At 41.4% G+C, this 20,918-nt stretch overlaps 1 long non-coding RNA gene across 4 annotated transcripts in view; it reads right to left on the reverse strand.

Annotated features, from left to right (window-relative positions):
- LOC149121028 (uncharacterized) overlaps positions 1-20,918 on the reverse strand; it is a 398,949-nt gene that overhangs the window by 23,909 nt on the left and 354,122 nt on the right. For 2 of the 4 annotated variants that reach the window (XR_016225501.1, XR_016225505.1), the window contains one exon: positions 7,064-7,200. The exons of the other annotated variants lie outside the window; for them this stretch is intronic. This is a non-coding gene — a long non-coding RNA (uncharacterized LOC149121028). Of the gene's footprint in view, positions 1-7,063; positions 7,201-20,918 lie in introns of those variants that run through there. 4 annotated transcript variants of the gene reach the window in all.

Consider the following 20,918-nt stretch of genomic DNA (forward strand, 5'->3'; position numbering starts at 1 on the left):
GACATTGCTGGCTTTGTTCAGACCTGAAAAGGCACACTGTCTTTGGAAGCACTTGATAAATATTTGTTGGACGATTATGGGAGTTGATGGACAAATGAAAACCCTGCCACCTTACCACTGAGCCTTACAAAAGAATGAGGGAGACCTGCATGAATGAACAAATCTCCCAGACATATTAGACAAACATAACCAAGGGAAATATGCATAGAATGACTCAAGTTATTTTTGAGTTAAATGATACGTATGTATATTTAGACAGATGTAGTCTCCTGAGTTGATTTGAAGGAAGTTGCACAGGAAATGGCATGGGGAAGAAAATTTTACTTTACAGCAACACACTTTTCAAACTTAGGTCATAGTTAACAAGTGATTTTTGCCAACTAGAGAATGGAATGGCATATAACCCTTTCAGGGATAACAAAACACTTCTTGTGATGGAAAACTCAGAGGTAGATTGAACTTCTCAATTTAGGGTGTTGAGTATAGTACTGGGCACACAGCCGGATGCACAGCAGACATTCAGCATTCGCTCTGTGGATGAGTAAGATAAACTAATCACAAGCAAAGCAAATGAAGAAACGTTGTGTGCATTCCACTGGAAAGCAGCACAGGCTTTGAGAAATTATATGACGGGACCTCTGATGTGAAGCCTGGAGATTTGCATATGCCGAGGGTGAGAAGTATCCACAAATAGTGGGAAAAAAGGTGAGTATAAAGTCATTTAGCAGGCCAGTGGGAAGCAGATCCTCTGAGATGGAAATTCATATGCAGAAACTTGACTAGATAAAGTTCTCAGGGTCAGCATCTGCATAGGAGAGAACACAGCAGAACTGGGCAGAGCAGAGAGCTGGGCAGTGGTTTAGTAGCAGGAGAAGCCCCAGCCAATCTCGTGGGACTTTCTAGGATTGTCCTTCAGAGTCTTCTTGAATTGGAACAAGTGGGCCAGGCCTTTCTACAACTGTATTTACCAGTCACTGGATGTGAGCTGCCCTTGGGAAGAAGATGTGACTTTGGATGAGGCAGCTAGAATCGTGGAGGGCAACTCCCAAACACACACTGTCCTGACAGCTGCTGGACTGAATGCATGAGTACTTCAGCCCTGAAGGTGGTCTCACAGTGTACCTTTGTGTTAATCATCCCACCAATACAAGGTAGAAAATATGTGTAATTATTCAAATATGGACATTGATAGAAGTTACTATAACTAGCTCTCAGGTTATTGTATGAATTTATTTATTTATTTTTTTGACAGGCAGAGTGGACAGTGAGAGAGAGACAGAGTCTTCCTTTTTCCATTGGTTCACTCCCCAATAGCCGCTGCGGCCGGCACACTGCAGCGGGTGCACCACGTTGATCTGAAGCCAGGAGCCGGGTGCTTCTCCTGGTTTCCCATGTGGGTGCAGGGCCCAGGGAGCTGGGCCATCCTCCACTGCACTCCCAGGCCACAGCAGAGAGCTGGACTGGAAGAGGAGCAACAGGGACAGAATCCAGCGCCCCACCCGGGACTAGAACCCAGGGTGCTGGTGCCGCAGGCGGAGGATTAGCCTATTGAGCTGCGGTGCTGGCCAATATTGTATGAATTTAACAACTCTGAACCAAGTCTTATATCACAAGACCTGAACTTAAATAATAGTATTATTCATTAAGCCATTTTATGTTTATTGACACTACTAAGTGCTAGGTACTGTTCTAAGTGCTATGGATACAACCAAGAAAAAAAAGCAGGTGAAAATACATCCCTTATTTCAGCTTATATTCTAGAGGGAAGATACAGACAAGATAGATACAGCTAGCTATCTGGATGATGGATGGATGAATGACTAGACAGCAAGATGGACAAAAATGGATGGATGGATAAACAGAAAGATGGATATAGATGAATGAGTCAGATTGTGAAGAGCATCAGAGAGACAAAAGAAGGCATACAAAGGAGTGAGATGGTGTTGGAACAGGGATGAGATTCAGTGTTTTCTAACTGACCATGGAAAACCTCACCCAAGAAATTAGCTCTTTAGCACAGTCCTGAAGAGAGTGAGTGATCAAGCCATCTGTGTACCTAGGGTAGGGTATCCCTGTCTAAGAGAACAATGGTAATAGCTTGCACTTATTGAAAGCTTGCCATGTAACAGAAACCCTGAGAGGTGTTTTACACACTTTATCTTGTTTAAACACGTAATCTTTGTTTCCTTTGAGAAAACTGAAACCTAGAGAGATTAAGGGATTTTTTTTTTCTCAAGGTTGCTCAGCAATGAAGTGCAGACGCCAGGATTCAAATCCAGTGTGAAACTTCAAAGTCTTCCCTAAAGGAACAACAGAGAAGGGGGAAAAAGACTACTCTTAACAATAGAGATATGTCCCATCACTGCTCTGTACAACTGATCATGACTGAGCAAGCCTGGACACCCTCCAGATAGCAGAAGAACAGAAAGGTTGACCCTGTCTACCTGACTCCAGAGCCTGGGTGGTTAACCACTTAGCTACATAGCCTCCTGATGAGCTAGGTGGAGCCCCCAAACAGGGGGACCAATTCCAAGCAGAAACCTCACAGAGGACTGCCTTAGCCAGGGTTCCAAGTAAACTCTTACGCCCTCCAACCAATCCACAATGACAAAGCAAAACAAGAAACAAAGGACCCTAGCACCCCCCCTCCCCCAGAGAAACAGCAGGAATAAGCAGGGTTGATGAAGGACCAACCCTGGGTGGCCGCCATTGTTTGAGGGAGGCTTACTGTTGGCTCTCTTGTATTCCCTCGGGCCCCATTGTATTCCCTCACCTCTGATAGAATTATTGCTCTCTTTGGCACCTGTCTCCTGAAGCATCCTCCCCAGCCCCCAGGGCCACTTTCCCCACCAGGAAGCAGCCTCAGTGTGTGTGTGTGTGGGGGGCAGATTCAGCTGTGGATGACTTGGACCTCACCCAAGGCCTCACGTTTCACTTTTCTCACACACGTTGAGCTGATACTGCATCAGAATACCCTTCAGCTTTTCTAGAACATTTCTGAACGGGGGGACACCAAAATACATCAATAAGAACAGGCAGAGTGCTGGTGTTTGGCCCAAGTTAGGTCTTATTTACCACAAGAGTCTTGCCAAATAGTTATACATTTCCATTTTACCAAAGGGGAAACTAAGGCAAGGAGATGGTAATGACAGGTCAAAGCTATTTTCCTTCACATAGATTTCCATTGGAAAGAATTTATTGCTATATAAGGGATTCTATCAAATATTTATTAAGCATTCATTTGTTTCTCAGGCAGCGAATTAAGTCTTGAGTGATCAATATTTAGGTTTAAGACAGAGATCAAGGAGCTCAGGATTTAAAGAGAGTTCTCGGAGCTGGCAGAATGGTGCTCTCTGTGACATTGTCCATCCCCGCCAAACAAAACAGGTCCAGCTGCTGGCGATGCTGATACAGTCACTGGCTGGTTTCTAAGCAATGCTCTGAAACCAGCCCTTCCCGATGCTGTCTCAGAGGTCAGAACTGAAAACGTTCCCATCACAACTTTTCCCTCCTCTCTTCTAGTTTTTTGTTTTTTTTTTTTTTTTTTTGACAGGCAGAGTGGACAGTGAGAGAGACAGAGAGAAAGGTCTTCCTTTGCCGTTGGTTCACCCTCCAATGGCCGCCGTGGCCAGCACGCTGCGACCAGCGCACCATGCTGATCCAAAGGCAGGAGCCAGGTGCTTCTCCTGGTCTCCCATGTGGGTACAGGGCCCAAGCACTTGAGCCATCCTCCACTGCACTCCCGGGCCACAGCAGAGAGCTGGCCTGGAAGAGGGACAACCGGGACAGAATCCGGCGCCCCGACCGGGACTAGAACCCGGTGTGCTGGTGCCACAAGGCGGAGGATTAGTCTAGTGAGCCGCGGCACCGGCCCTCTTCTAGTTTTAAAGCCTCCTTTTTGCATCTGGCATTGTCGTGCAGTGGATAAGTCACTACCTGAGATGCAAACATCCCATATAGGTGTCAATTCACATCCTGGCTGCTCCACTTCTGATCTAGCTCCCTGCTAATGTGCCTGAGAAAGCAGCAGAGAATGGCCCATGTACTTGGGCCCCTGCACCCATGTTGAGAGCTAGAAGAAGCCCCAGCTTCACTCTGGCCCAGCCCCAGTCATTGCAACAGTTTGGGGAATGCACCAGTGGATCGAAGCTCTCTATCTCTCCCCTTCTTTCTCTGTAACTCTGCCTTTCAAATAAATAAATAAATATTGAGAAAATAATAAAGTCACAGTCTCTTCTCACTCATTTCAAAGTTTCACCTAATGGTTGGCATTTTGGATCTTTCTGCCTCCAGGCTTGGATAAAGTCTAAACTTGAAACTTTCAAAAGATGTGAGCTATTAAGATATTTCTGCTTCTATACATGTAAAACTTTCTGTTTATCATCTTCTTGAATTCTCTCTTCTTTTTTTCCCTTCTTCATCCATAAATGAATGCATGAGGTCTTACACAGTTGGATTTTTCTTTGAGGGAAAAGGCAAAGTGCATTCAGGGATGAATCAAATTAGTGGGAGATACAAACCTCCCTGGATGAGGGCTTCTGGCTCCTGACTTCTTATTAAATTGCCTCTGATGCCTCCCTGATATCTCGATCTGCTTCCTATGTACTTGAAAGCATCCAAATCAACCATCGCTAATCTCCCTTTTGCTTTGAATTGTTTAATCCTTTTGTAAAGTCTCTTATCTGACTCAGCAATCTTTAAAATATTTTGAAGAAGATATTTTCTTTCCTACTGGAGAGGAGGCATCAAGTATAAATACAGGGCAAGGCCATATGTTAATTGGGCATCTAATCTGCCATTCCCAAGTGAGCTTTGATAATAGTTCTTCAGAAAAATAAAGTTTGAGACATCTCTTCCAGAAGACTTTGGTTGGCTTTTTTCTCGGCCTTTTCTTGAAAACATATCCTCTTGAGTCTTCTCTCTCAAAATTCATAATATACCTGAAGTAAACCCTATCCAATTAAAAAAATAAAATAAGACTGCTGATTTTTCCAAAAAGACGTTATCAGACATTTTCTCGTTTTTTCAACTATATCTCCTCCTCCAGAAGCTGAAATTTCTTCATATTCTTGGAACCCACCCTACTATCACCACAGCTGTACCTATGTCCAAATTCCATCCGTTTCCTGATCCAGCCAGATGTTTCCTGGCCATAATTAGGACACCAGCCCAGTGTCTTTTGGTGCATCCTTTGGCCTAGACAAAGCGTTTCCAGTCACCATGTTCTCACACAGAATAAGCACCTTCCTATGTGGCCTTCTTCAACCTTTTTTTCCTTTCTCACCATGGCTGCCAAAAGGGGTTCTGAGCACCCTCCACCCACTCAAAGCACATAGTGTGTTCCACAGGGACCCCTAGAGCTGACCCAGGTCAGCAGCTTCCATGAGCCACCCTCTTCAATTCCCCTTCCTTGTGTGAACATTACCCTTTGGGTTCAGTGCCAAGGATAATGCGAAGCATCAGTAAGGCGTCCTACAGGGCATCTCTCATTTACCTTGAAACACATCACTCATGGGGCCCCTATGATGTCACAGACTACATTTCCTTTCCACAGGCATTAATGCATCCTACTTGGCAACTCATTTAAAATACATGATAATGCCATGAGAGGCGGTGGTGTTAATCCTAGACAATGGGAAGGAAGAGACAGAAGCAAAATAAGATTCAGTCACAGACCCACCCTTTTTTTACTCAAAAATTCCCCATATTCCAACATAGAAACTCAACTCACATTTACTGTCAAAATTGGTTTGAGACAAGGTGATGGTGTAGAAAAGACTAATGTTCCTATTAATTTTATCAGAAGAAACATCTCTTCTCCCATCTCTTATTTGTGTGTATACCCACCTGTCACGTACACGCACCATCATACATAGTGTGGTATAATGTGCTTCAGAATAAAACAAAATGCTCGGAAGTGTTGAGCAAATATTTTCTAAAAAGAGCTTTTAAATAAAGAATAACAAATATTAGCCAACCAGAAGAACTACAAATGCTTTCAAGCAAAGTAAACATCCCATGTGGAATTATTATTGGGGATGGATTAATAGGAAATACTCAAGATGACAAACTCCTAAAGCAAAATTCAATGTACTGGAAAAAAGAATGTTGAACTATGCGCAAGTGTAAATTTGATGTTCATTATTTTGCCAAGAATAGGAGTTTCAATGTAGGAGTTTTTTTTTTTTTTAATTATTGTCTGCTTTCTTAGACCACCTCTCAGATTGTAATGTAGCTGAGAGAGAAATAAGTCACTGGAGTTTTCATGAGTCTCCACATTCTAGCCATCTTTTAAAGCCCTTCTCAATTCAATCTACTTTTCTTCCATGAGGATTTTCCTGGCTGGTCACAGTTAATGTTTTTTTTTTTTTTTTTTTTTTTTTCATTCTTTTCACCAACTCCAACTGCTGTTGAACTTCTTGCCAGGATACATGGTATGGAACAGCCTTATCCAGCTTATCACTGCTGGTCCACTGGGTGACAGAGAGTTCCTCTGGCCATCCAGTGTCCTTTCCTGCTCTTCCCCATTGGGTTTTACCTACAGCAGCTGGCGGGATCCTTTTAAAACATAAACATATCCACATCACATTCATTCCTATACAGCTGCCCTGTTTCAACAAATGGACATGAGTCCAGACGTCTTCTGAAGCTTACCAGACCCTGCGTGATGTGCTCTAAGCCCCTCCCTGTCCTTCCCTCATTCTGTCTGCTTCAGCAATGTTGAAAACCTTCTGTCCAGTAACAAGCCACCTCGTCCCTGCAAATGCATTCAAATATCTCCCCCTTGTTCTTTGTCTGTAGGATTGGGGAAGGGGAACTTTAAAATCTGCATTTCCCAATATCTCCAGGTGGTTTCTTTTTTTTTTTTTGTTTGTTTGCTTTTATAATGAGCACTCCTTTATCCTGTAAAGGGCCAGAGAGTAAATATTTTTGGTTTTGTGGGCCAGACAATGTCTGTCAGAACTACTCAACTCTGCCCATTCGAGCTCAAAAGAAACCATAAATAATACATAAATAAGTATCCATGGCTGTGCTCCAATAAAACTTTATTTACAAAAGCAGATTTGGAAAACAGAGGAAAAAGAAAAAAGAAACCAGATTTGGCTGCTGGCCACACTTTCTGCTCACTGGTATAGAAAGGTTCTTACGCAGGCAAACAGATCAAAATCCTTCCAGGGTCGTTCTTCACAGAACATATACCTAAAAGCATGAATATAACTTTTCTAAAGTTCTATACAGATACTTCCAAAAGTTCATGCAAAATTTAGTTGATTTTTAGTGCAAAAAAGTTATTAAATCCATGCATAGATTTTTCTTTTTTTTTAATTTTATTTAATGAATATAAATTTCCAAAGTACAGCTTATGGATTACAATGGCTTCCCCCCCCATAAAGTCCCTCCCACCCGCAACCCTCCCCTTTCCCACTCCCTCTCCTCTTCCATTCACATCAAGATTCTTTTTCGATTCTCTTTATATACAGAAGATCAGTTTAGCATACATTAAGTAAAGATTTCAACAGTTTTCTCCCACACAGAAACATAAAGTGAAAAATACTGTTTGAGTACTAGTTATAGCATTAAATCTCAATGTACAGCACACTAAGGACAGAGATCCTACATGAGGAGTAAGTGCACAGTGACTCCTGTTGTTGACTTAACAAATTGACACTCTTGTTTATGGCATCAGTAATCACCCTAGGCTCTTGTCATGAGCTGCCAAGGCTATGGAAGCTCCTTGAGTTCACCAACTCTGATCATATTTAGACAAGGCCATGGTCAAAGTGGAAGTTCTCTCCTCCCTTCAGAGAAAGGTACCTCCTTCTTTGATGGCCCCATTCTTTCCACTGGGATCTCACTTGCAGAGATCTTTCATTTAGGTTTTGTTTTGTTTTGTTTTGTTTTGTTTTGTTTTGTTTTGTTTTTGCCAGAGTGTCTTGGCTTTCCATGCCTGAAATACTTTCATGGGCTTTTCAGCCAGATCCGCATGCCTTAAGGGCTGATTCTGAGGCCAGAGTGCTGTTTAGGACATCTACCATTCTATGGGTCTGCTGTGTATCTCACTTCCCATGTTGGATCGTTCTCTCCCTTTTTTATTCTATCAGCTAGTATTTGCAGACACTATTCTTGTTTGTGTGATCCCTTTGACTCTTAGACCTATCAGTGTGATCAATTGTGAACAGAAATTGATCACTTGGACTAGTGAGATGGCATTGGTACATGCCACCTTGATGGGATTATATTGGAATCCCCTGGTATGTTTCTAATGTTACCGTTTGAGGTAAGTCAGCTTGAGCATGTCCCGAATTGCACATCTCTTCCCTCTCTTATTCCCACTCATATATTTAACAGCAATCACTTTTCAGTTAATTTTCAGCACTTAAGAAGAATTGTGTATTGATTGCAGTATTCAACCAAAAGTATTAAGTAGAACAAACAAAAAAAAATACTAAGAGGGATAACGTATTAAGTTGTTCATCAACAGTTAGGGCAAGGGCTGATCAAGTCACAGTTTCTCATAGTGTTCATTTCACTTTAACAGGTTTCCTTTTCGGTGCTCAGTTAGTTGTCACCTATCAGGGAGAACAAGTGGTATTTGTCCCTTTGGGATTGGCTTATTTCACTCAGCGTAATGTTTTCCAAATTCGTAACAGGGATCACTTTTCAGTTAAAATTTAAACACCTAAGAATAATTGTGTGTTAATTACAGAGTTCAACCAATGGTACTAGAACAAAAAAAAATACTAAAATGGATAAAGTATTACATTGTACATGCATAGATTTTTCATCATATGCATTCTCCATGAACATTTTAAGAAGCCCAAACAGATTTCAAAAAATTTTGCACAAAAATAAACAAATCTTTTAATTCCATTTTTCACGAAACTTTTTAAATACATGTTATATTTTTATATTTATACATAGCCCTTTTTTATTTTTTTAACTTTTATTTAGTAAATACAAATTTCCAAAGTACAGTTTATGGATTACAATGGCTTCCCCCCCATAACTTCCCTCCCACTCGCACCCCTCCCATCTCCCGCTCCCTCTCCAATTCCATTCACATCAAGATTCATTTTCAATTATCTTTATATACAGAAGATCAATTTAGTATATATTAAGTGAAGATTTCATCAGTTTGCACACACACAGAAACACAAAGTGTAAAATACTGTTTCAGTACTAGTTATAGCATTACTTCACATTGGACAACACACTAAGGACAGATCCCACATGAGAAGTAAGTACACAGTGACTCCTGTTGTTGACTTAACAATTTGACACTCTTGTTTGTGGCATCAGTAATCGCCCTAGGCTCTAGTCATGAGTTGCCAAGGCTATGGAAGCCTGTTGAGTTCGCCGACTTCGATCTTACTCAGACAGGGTCATAGTCAAAGTGGAAGTTGTGGAAGTTCTCTCCTCCCTTCAGAGAAAGGTACCTCCTTCTTTGATGGCCCCATTCTTTCCACTGGGATCTCACTTGCAGAGATCTTTCATCTAGGTTTTTTTTTTTTTTTTTTTTTTTTGCCAGAGTGTCTTGGCTTTCCATGCCTAAAATTAAGACCTGGAACCAACCCAGATGCCTATCAACAGTAGACTGGATAAAGAAATCATGGGACATGTACTCTATAGAATACTATACAGCAGTCAAAAACAATGAAATCCAGTCATTTTCAACAAGATGGAGGAATCTGGAAAATATTATGCTGAGTGAATTAAGCCAGTCCCAAAGGGACAAATATCATATGTTCTCCCTGATCAGCAACAACTAACTGAGCACCAAAGGGGAAACCTGTTGAAATGAAATGGACACTATGAGAAACAGTAACTTGATCAGTCCTTGTCCTGACTGTTGATGTACAATGTAATACTTTATCCCTTTTAGTATTTTTTTTGTTCTAGTACTATTGGTTGAACTCTGTAATTAACACACAATTATTCTTAGGTGTTTAAATTTAACTGAAAAGTGATCCCTGTTAAATATAAGAGTGGGAATAATAGAGGGAGGAGATGTACAATTTGGGACATGCTCCATTGGACTTGCCCCAAATGGTGGAGTTAGAAACGTGCCAGGGGATTCCAATATAATCCCATCAAGGTGGCATGTACCAATGCCATCTCACTAGTCCAAGTGATCAATTTCTGTTCACAATTGATCACACTGATAGGTCTAAGAGTCAAAGGGATCACACAAACAAGACTAGTGTCTGCTAATACTAACTGATAGAATAAAAAAGGGAGAGAACGATCCAACATGGGAAGTGAGATACACAGCAGACCCATAGAATGGCAGATGTCCTAAATAGCACTCTGGCCTCAGAATCAGCCCTTAAGGCATGCGGATCTGGCTGAAGAGCCCATTTTTCATGAAACCTTTGAAGCACCCCCCAGATATATGTATAAAGTAGCCAGTCCAAAGCCCGATCCTATAGTCAGTGTTCAGTAAGTTGCATGCATTTTTGGCATTAGTGTAAACATTTACACTTGTCTCATATTTCACTACATTGATCCTGTATCAGAAATTCCAGCCTGTATCCTGGAATGTCAAAAAATGTATTCCAAGTATTCAAACACCAGATGACATCCCATAAAAATATACAATCTTATGTACTGGTTAAAAATTGGATGATATACTTATTTATATATATGTGTGTATATATATATTTAATGTGTTCTATCATGTTAGGTTTGCATCTCTCCACTGAGTCTTCTCCTGGTGCTTTGACAAACGGAAGCCTTTGTCAAATGTTCTGACTCAACTGGTAGTTCCCCCTCTCTTGTACCTCACCTTTGTATGTGTCACTCAGCCATTCAAAGGGCCTTTCTCTACTCAGTACCTGGAATGTTTTCCTGGTGCACTGAAACAACCCTTGCAGCAGCTGGAGCAACAGCTTCCTCATCTGGATGACTATCCAGAGACTGTCTCAGACCCCAAGTAGAACTTTGACCAGAAACAAGTGGCTAACTGTTCATAATTTCTGCTTTTTTGGTGCTGTGCCGTAGACTCCAATCTTCCACAGAATTCTGCCAATGGGCCAAGAGATCACCTTTTCTGACTCTGGGATATGTGGTATCTGTACATTCACAGGTCAGGCCAACAGCCCAGAAACCACCTTACAAAACATTTTGCAATATGGACCTGAGGACAAGCAGTTATCAGAGTGAGCCTCTTACCCATCCACCTGGTGCTGTTCAGTACTTCAGCTTTGGGGGAAACCAGGCCCAAATCATCAATTTCCAGAGCCACAGATGGTTCAGATAAATCTCCAATCAATGTGTGCACTGATAAGTTCTTATCAGTGGGAATGGATCCTGGGAAGTGTTCACCGACTGATGTTATCACACGAGGTAAGCCACTAATAACTCTGCTTCGAGTGTCATTTCTGCACTGTAGAAACTCAGTTCCATGCCTTATTACCAGTACTGGGCTGAAGTGCTGCAGATTTCAAACAGGTTAGTGCTAAAATAGAGTGGGGAGTAAATATCTTTTGCTTGGGGACCCTTCTTTTCTGTCCCCTTAGTCATTGTGAGCCTTTGTCACAGAAAAACTTTTGAAAGAACAGCCATTAGACAATGTTCTTACTTGAAAAGTGGACATCTCTATACCCATAGAGAGATGCTGAGTCAACTAGCAAGTTGCTGAGTCATCAGGACAGTTTAGGAGCCACCATGTCAGAGAGCTATCTCTCACTAAAAAAGCATACCCCAGTTAATTATAGCTGATTTTCAAGTTCACGTAAATTAATGTAATATAAGGAGACCCTACTTTTAAACCATGGTTTTACAAAGAAGTAATGATAAAGGCTAATGTCTCCTATATTAGAGCTAATAGATGTCTTCTCTCAAGCGCACCATCTTTTCCACAGGGGCATCAGCAATTTTCAGAGTCTAGAGATTATTCAGTTCATGTCTTCTAGAATTTTAGGAAATTCTCTCTATACTTATATATGTATCTGAAGTGTACGAAGTATTACTTAGGGCACAGTGAACTGGTTCAAAGTGAGTGCCGGTTAGGATTCCAAATATGTAATAAATGTTGTAGGTTGTGTCCTTGAGTTTATGTGAATTCTACAAATGTTCATTAAATGTATTTTTAGCGTCAGATACACTACTGGCCAGAGGGAATACAGCATGGAAAAAGACTGACACAGTGCCAGGCTTGTGGAAAAGACAGGCTTGCTATATAAATAACTAACTGGTTCAATAAGGCTAGGACATTGTATTAGGCAACGTTCTCCAGAGAAACAGAAGCAATAGACTATGTGCATAAAGAGATTTATTTGAAGGAACTGGCTCATGCCATTGTGGTCAGCAAGTCTGATCTGTAGAACACGCCAGGTGGCTGGAGACCCACAGAAGAGATGATATAGAAGTTCAAGTCTGAAGCCACTCTGGAGGCAAAAATTGCCTATTTCTTGTTAAGCCCTTTGATTAGATGAAGCCCACCACATTACTGAAGGTAATCTGCTTTACTTAGTGTCTACTAATTCAAATATTAATCTCATCTTAAAAATACCTTCAAGTGACATTTAGACTGGTGTCTGCCCAAATATCTGAGTGCCAAGGCCTGGTCAAGTTGGCACATAAAATGAATCACTCAGGGCTTATCATTATTAGGAATGGGGGACTATGCACGTGTACAAGGGAGGGACATGAGCTGAGTACTGGGTGTGGCTGGCAGACATTTCAGGTAGGCCTCAATGATCTCTGACTCCTGGTAATATCTTTCTCCCCACAGGGAGACTGGGCTTGAAACCAATAAAAGAAGACAATGGTGACTGACTTATCACATTGCTATTAGATTACAAATGGGGTGATTTCCTTCATATTAGAAGCTCTCCCTATTGCTTTTGTGGATCCTGTACTTTGACGGAACAGAGCTGTCATGTGAGAAAAGCCCATGAAACAAAAAAACAGAGGATGACCTACAGTGAGCAGTCACCAGAGGGCTGAGGTCCTCAGCCCATGCTGCCAGTAGCCATCAAGGAAGTGTCCAATCATATCTTCCCCTAGTTCAGCTAGGGCAGACAACTTTTTCAAATTCCTACTGATTTACTTTTATCTTATTTGAAAGGTGGAGAGAGAGACTGAATCCATCTGCTGCTTCACTCCTCAAATTTCCCTAATAGCTAGGACCAGACCAGGCCAAAGCCAAGAACTGGAAGCCAGGACTCAAGATCCAGGAGCTCAATCTAGGTCTCTCATGTGAGTGGCAGGGACCCGAGTGCTTGAGGTATCACCTGCTGCCTCCCAGAGGGTGCTGCATTAGCAGGAAGCTAAATCAGAAACCAAGGCAAGGCGTCAAACCAGGCACCCCACTACAGATGTGGGAGTCTGAAGCTTCATGTTAACTGCTGTGGAAATGCCTGGCCCTTCACTAGACTCCAAGACTCAGGATATTTGGGACAGGTTGTGGACCCCCTTATCACTGTATATTCCTGATGTCCAGCACATAGCAGGCACAATACATATGTTTGAACGAATGAACAGATGGAGGAAGAAGAATCCAGACCTGATTCTGACTGACTGCATGTATTTTTAACCAAGTGAAGAATTTTAGCAGGAGTGATTTCCTAGGTGTTTAGACACATCCACTCATCCTGGGCTGCTGACAAGTCTGGAACGTGCCAAGGTCTTCAGCGTAATGAATGATACCAATCACAAGTTAGGAATCTCCCAACATTCATCTGTTCAGACTGACTTACTCAGCATTTTATGTTAGGAATAACTGTTGTGAACGGGAACTGGGATGGAGGACAAAGAGCGCACCGCTGAGCAAGTCACTTGACAATGCATTAGTCTGGTGCCAGGTCTTTCCTGCTGACGTGGAACTCTGCAGTCCACAAAGGGACCTGGATAGGGATGTGTGTGCCCCACATGCTTCTGGAATCTCCAGCAGGCTCCACCTCCCCAGTGACTCTGAGTGTGCCACATGAAATCTATCCAGCTCTGAACCAAAATTTTAGAGCATCGGTATCACCTGTCAGAAGTGCACATACTCAGGCCCCACCCCAGATCTGTTCCAGCTGAAATCAGGAAGGGGCAGAGAAGCAGTTATCTGTATTTTAATGATTCTGAACCACATTCAAGTTTGGTCTCTTGTGACGTGAAACTAACTTAAAGGATTCTGTAACAGCCTAGATAGCAGATAGCAAATAACCAACAGAATTGGAATGGAGATATAAGAAACTACCTGTAAGAATTTCTTGGGTTGATGATTGATTAGGTACAAACGATCAACAGCAGAAAATAATTATTGACTAGATGTAGAAAGTAGATGTGTGGAAAGACTACAGGCTGGCTATGGATTCTGGCTTGGATAGTTGAGCAAATGGATTTGGCATTTAAAGCAACGGGAATTTCCAGTATGTGGGACTTTAAGTGCTAAAACCAAGAACATCCTGGGAAAATCCAGTCACACTACCGGTAGGGTTTTGGAGATGGATAATAATAATGATGATGATAATTGCTATGGGTTGAATTGTGTCATCCTAAAATTCACCATGTTGAAGCCCTAATCCACAAGGTGGCTCTATCTTGAGAGAGGGCTTTTACTTAAATGAGTTCATAAAGGATAGGCCCTCACATCACAGAACTGCGGCCCTTGTAAAGAAAGAGAAAAAAAGCCCTTTCTTCCTCTGTAGCATGTAACGATACAGCAAGAAGGTGGCCATCTGCAGCCTCGGAACTGAGCCTTCACCAGAAGCCAGCTATGCTGGCCTCTGATCTCAGTCTTGCAGTCTGCAGCACTATGAGAAAATAATGATCTGTGTTAAAGCTGTCCAGTCTATGGTGTTTTGTTATGACAGTCAAACTGACAATGATAGTTTTATTGATAAAATATTTACTCTGTGCTAAACACCATGAAATACTCCTTATAAATTACTTCATATAATTCTAAAAATATTTTCTAAGACAGGGCTGATGACTAGTATCTATTCAGAGATTAGCAGACTGAGGCTCAGTTGGGTTAAACCCTTACCAACATAAGAAGCAGCATGGTTTGGGCAAAGTCCCTTCATTTTACCTGTGCACTGCAATCACTGGGGGTTTTAAAATACTGGTGCTTGAGTCCAACAATAAGGGGTTCTGATGTAGTCTATGCAGGGTATAGGATGCATATTGGGATACTCAAAACAGACAAGGTTGAGATCTACTTGTTAGAATTGCCTGCAGAACTTGTAAAGAAATAGATATGAAGTCTCACCTCAGACTAATTTAATCTCTAATCCAGACACTGTTCTATGAATCCACAGTTGTAAATCCCCAGGCTAGAGAGGTAGATCTGGGGTCTACCTGAATCCATGTGCCAACAAGCTACTTCTCAGGACTTAACTTTAAATGCTTGCAGAATAGCCAGTAGGCGTTGTTGTTGAAGTTATATAGTCTAACATCCAGATCTATAGAGCAGGCCAAGAGTGGCACTAGAGATAAAGACTTAAAATTTTCAATAGGAGGATGGAAGTTAGACCATGACTCTATCAGCATTAACAAAGGTAATGAATACAAAGGTGAAGAATCCTAAATAACATAAATGGCTTTTGTGTGTTGAAAACTTCTTCTCTGTGTAAGACAGTCCTGAGAAAGCAACTGGGTATCATTTTAGTCAGGACGTCGCTTGGTGCATGAAGACTAAGCCTGTGGCTGCACCCATGTAGCTCAACAGGGCCTGTGACTATAGTCAGAAGCTCAGTCCACGGAAAAGTCCAGATTTGGGAGTTACTTCTTTGCAGTTCTATTCTCCAAAAAACGCTTCAGATGTGGTGTGGATCTTGTGGTTTAACATTATTGATTAAAGAGTCAAGCCAATTAAGAAGCATTATGTGGATGCATCAGGGAAGAAACGTCCAGGCCAAAGTAAAAGGGGAAAAATGCTCTATCTTTATTATAATAGCTCTTATTGAAAATAAATTTGTCTCTGTGTCATAACGAGTGCAAAGGAGATGAATCAGATTCTATCTTTGTTATTTTATTTTTCCCTTTTAACTAGTCTAACTGTGCTGGAGTCTAACTTGTGGATTCTATGGAGCAGTAAAGTATCTGATGCATTTTCATATCTTTACACAGGACCCATTTGACAATTGGAGCATTATCAATACCCAATAAATACTTGTTGGATGAATTTTTAAGTCAATGGAAGATAGGCATTGTGTATTAAAAGAAATGACTGAAGTTTATGTCAAAGTTGATCAAGAAAGTCTTCACAGGTGGTGTTTTGTCTCAGTTCTGGAGATGAAGTGAGAAGCCAACTCTAACCACACTTCTAATTCTTCCTGATGTACTAGCCACATAGGATGGCACATCTTGCTTCCTTAGTTGTTTGCAGCCATGAGATGTAATAACATCAAGAAAAGATGGACAACAAAAGGAGACAGCTTACTGATGATGGAAAAAGTGGAACAAGGGAAGAAGAAAAGTTTGAGGGAAAGTTAGTTTTTTTCTTTTTATATTTCAGAGAGAAAGAGAGAGAGAGAGAGAAATGCACACTGCTAGGCCTGGGCCAAAGCTGAACCCAGGATCCAGCAAAGCACTCCAGGACTCCCTTGTGGTGGCAGGGATAAATTACCTGCACCATCACCACTGCCTCCTAGGGTTCACATTAGCAGGAAGCTGGAATAAGGAGCTGTAAATGGAGTCCAGGCACTCCAATCTGAGATGTGGGTGTTTTAACTGACACCTCATCCTCTAAACACCTGCCCCAAGTTCACTTCTTACGCTAAGAATCACAGATTCTCTTATCAATGCTCTATCATTTGTCTACCTGCATACTGTTTTCTAATAATGAGGAAATACACACTGGACCTATTTTCATAAATTTTTGAGAAATATTTATTAAAATCCTTGTCAAATTCCTTAGAAAAATACTCTTAAGAGAGCTGAGTTTAGGTGATGAGAACACCAAACTATCGATAAATTGTTCCCATGTAATAATTACCTAGGCAAAATGACTCTGGACTTTATTCTTGCACACAGACAAATTTTGCTAAATGTCAAAAGTTTCTTTTTTTATAAAAATCAATAAACTGGCAAGAAACGTCTATGAGCCTGCCAGCTTTCAGGGGGCTTTTCTCAGATTGGCAGAAGAACTAAATTGAAGAAACCACTTATTTGATGAAATCGGAGGATCCCTAAATTCATAAATCAAGTTCAAAATTGCAGGAAAAAATATTGCTTTTTAAATACCCCTAATTGTTATTCATTATTCTAAGCCTGTGAAACTTCACTAGAACAGTTATTGATGAGGCAGCCTTCAAAGAACATTATTCAGGCACAGGCAAGTGAAACACTCAGAATTACATCAAAATAATAGATTGTAGGATAGAACATCTTATTTGATATTTGCTTCAGGATAATGCAAGATATAGGAACGTGTTTTGTTTTGTTTGCCTATTTTCCCCCTTGGGTTTATTCCTAGTTTTCTCTTAAGCAAAAAGAAAAGAAAAAATTATGCAGAAAAAAAATAAGGTCTGCTGCGAACAACACTGATATCAAGTCCGTTTTTGCTCCTAAAAGCAATCACAGTGTGCTATGTATGTATGGCTAGAACTGAAACTAGATTCACCAGTCTGATGTCCACAAGGAAAGTACCAAGCCTCCCTGGGAAGTAAGTACTTTCCGAAGCCCACCTGGATCATCCAGGAAACACCTGGAAATGTCTCCAGTACTGAATGGGAAATTTATGGCTGTTTTTTCCATGAGGGTATTGAGAAATGGCTCTTTGATAAGCCAATGCCAAAACTGTGTGGAGGCCACAGGGCTGGAGGATTGTTTGTACCACAGGCACACCATCAAGAAGCAACCTTTGGGGCCAACGCTGTGGCCCAGTGGGTTAACGCCCTGGCCTGAAGCACCGGCATCCCATAAGGGCGCCAGTTCTCGTCCCGGCTGCTCTTCTTCCGATCCAGCTCTCTGCTATGGCCTGAGAAAGCAACAGAAGTTGGCCCAAGCCCTTGGGCTCCTGAACCCACATGGGAGACAGAAGAAGCTCCTGGCTCCTGGCTTCAGATCGGCACAGCTCCAGCTGTTGTGGCCATTTGGCAGTGAACCAGTGGATGGAAGACCTCTCTCTCTCTCTCTCTCTCTCTCTCTCTCTCTCTCTCTTTGCCTCTCTCTCTGTGTAACTCTTTCATTTTAATAAATAAATCTTTAAAAAAAAGAAACTACCTTTCTGCTTCACCTAAGGCTTAGCAGTTGGATAATTCATTCACCCATCCATTCATAGACGCATTCGTTCATTTACAGCTCGTTCTCCTTTAAAATTCTTTATTTATAAAAAGGGAACAAACTTCATGTATTTCATATATACAGTTTTAAGAGCACAATGATATTTCCCACCCTTTCTTCCCTCCACCCCTCACTCCTACACTTCTCCTTTTCTTATTTTTTTTCTTATAATATTTGCAATGGGGGCCTGCACTGTGGCATAGCAGGTTAAGCAGTGGCCTGCAGTACTGGCATCCTATATGGGCACTGGTTCAAGTCCTGGGTGCTCTACTTCCAATCCAGTTCCCCTGCTAATGTGCCTGGGAAAGTAGCAGAGGATTTCCCAAGTGTTTGGGCCCCTGCACCCATGTGGGAGACCCAGAAGAAGCTGCTGGCTGCTGGCTTTGACCTGGCCCAGCCAGGGCTGTTTTGGCAACTCGGGGAGTAAACCAGTACATTGTGGATCAATATTGATCTCTCTCTCTGTCTGTCTGTCTGTCTGTCTCTCTCTCTCTCCTTCTCTGTAACTCTGCCTTTCAAATAAATAGATAAATCTTTAAAAAAAATTACAATAACCTATTTTCCATTTTTTTTAACTTTTATTTAATGAATATAAATTTCCAAAGTACGAATTATGGATTGCAATGGCTTCCCCCCCATACCGTCCCTCCCACCCACAACCCTTCCCTTTCCCACTCCCTCTCCCCTTCCATTCACATCAAGATTCATTTTCAATTATCTTAATACACAGAAGATCAGCTTAGTATACATTAAGTAAGGATTTCAACAGTTTGCTCCCACACAGAAACATAAAGTGAAAAATAATAGATGGTTTTTTTAAATGATGATGAAATCAGATCAGACCTATTGTCATGTTTAATCCCAGTGAGAGTCAAGTTGGGAGTTGATAAAAAAAAAAAAAAGAAATTAACAGAGGATCAGTTTAGTATGCATTAAGTAAAGATTTCAACAGTTTGCACCCCCATAGAAACACAAAGTGAAATATATTGTTTGAGTACTCGTTATAGCATTAAATCTCAATGCACAGCACATTAAGGACAGATATCCTACATGAGGAGTAAGTGCACAGTGACTCCTGTTGTTGACTTTACCAATTGACACTCCTGTCTATGGCATCAGTAATCTCCCTATGCTCCGGTCATGAGTTTCCAAGGCTATGGAAGCCCTCTGAGTTCTCCGATTCTTTTCTTGTTTAGACAAGGTCATAGTCAAAGTGGAGGTTCTCTCCTCCCTTCAGAGAAAGGTACCTCCTTCTTTGAAGACCTGTTCTTTCCACTGAGATCTCACTCACAGAGATCTTTTGCCAGAGTGTCTTGGCTTTCCATGCCTGAAATACTCTCATGGGCTTTTCAGCCTGATCCGAATGCCTTTAGGGCTGATTCTGAGGCCAGAGTGCTATTTAGGACATCTGCCATTCTATGAGTCTGCTGAGTATCTCACTTCCCATGTTGGATCACTCTCCCCTTTATTTATTCTATCGGTTAGTGTTAGCAGGTACTAGACTTGTTTATGTGCTCCCTTTGACTCTTAATCCTTTCATTATGATCAATTGTGAACTGAAATTGATCACTTGGAATAGTGAGATGGCATTGGTACATGCCACCTTGATGGGATTAAATTGGAGTCCCCTGGTATGTTTCTAACTCTACCATTTGGGGCAAGTCAGCTTGAGCATGTCCCAAATTATATATCTCTTCCCTCTCTTATTCCTACTCTTATGTTTAACAGGGATCACATTTCAGTTAAATTTCAACACTTAAGAATAACTGTGTATTAATTACAGAATTAAACCAGTCATATTAAGTAGAACAGACAAAAAAAATACTAAGAGGGATAATGTATTAAGTTGTTCATTAACAGTCAGGGCTATGCTGATCAAGTCACCGTTTCCCATAGTGTCCATTCCACTTAAACAGGTTTCCTTTTTGGTGTTCAGTCAGTTGTCACCGATCAGGGAGAACATATGGTATTTGTCCCTTTGGGACTGGCTTATTTCACTCAGCATGATGTGTTCCAGATTCCTCCATTTTGTTGCAAATGACTGGATTTCGTTGTTTCTTACTGCGGTATAGTATTCTAAAGAGTACATATCCCATAATTTCTTTATCCAGTCTACCGTTGATGGGCATTTAGGTTGGTTCCAGGTCTTGGCTATTGTGAATTGTGCTGCAATAAACATTAGGCTGCAGACCGCTTTTTTGTTTGCCAATTTAAATTCCTTTGGGTAAATTCCGAGGAGTGGGATGGCTGGGTCGAACGGTAGGGTTATCTTCAGGTTTCTGAGGGATCTCCAGACTGACTTCCATAGTGGCTTGACCAGTTTGCATTCCCACCAACAGTGGGTTAGTGTCCCTTTTTCCCCACATCCTCGCCAGCATCTGTTGTTGGTAGATTTCTGAATGTGAGCCATTCTAACCGGGGTGAGGTGGAACCTCATTATAATCACTAGCTTAATCCTCTACTAAATATGGAATTCAACAAGTAGTACATTGAAAAACCACTATTCTTCAAGAGTACAAAGGCTATAAATAATCATATCTCAATATTTCCTTGTCCTTTTAACATTTAAGAAACTGCAGAGTCATCCATGCCCACATGCTTCACTTGCTCAATGTCCATTTTTTGCATGTCATTCACACTGCTTTTATGAAGGCCACCAAAGATCTACACCTTGCCAATCCCAGGGATCATTTTCC

Source organism: Oryctolagus cuniculus, chromosome 18, assembly GCF_051225735.1.
Source record: "Oryctolagus cuniculus isolate XC-2025 breed Fujian yellow rabbit chromosome 18, ASM5122573v1, whole genome shotgun sequence".
In the NCBI taxonomy this organism is placed as follows: domain Eukaryota; kingdom Metazoa; phylum Chordata; class Mammalia; order Lagomorpha; family Leporidae; genus Oryctolagus; species Oryctolagus cuniculus.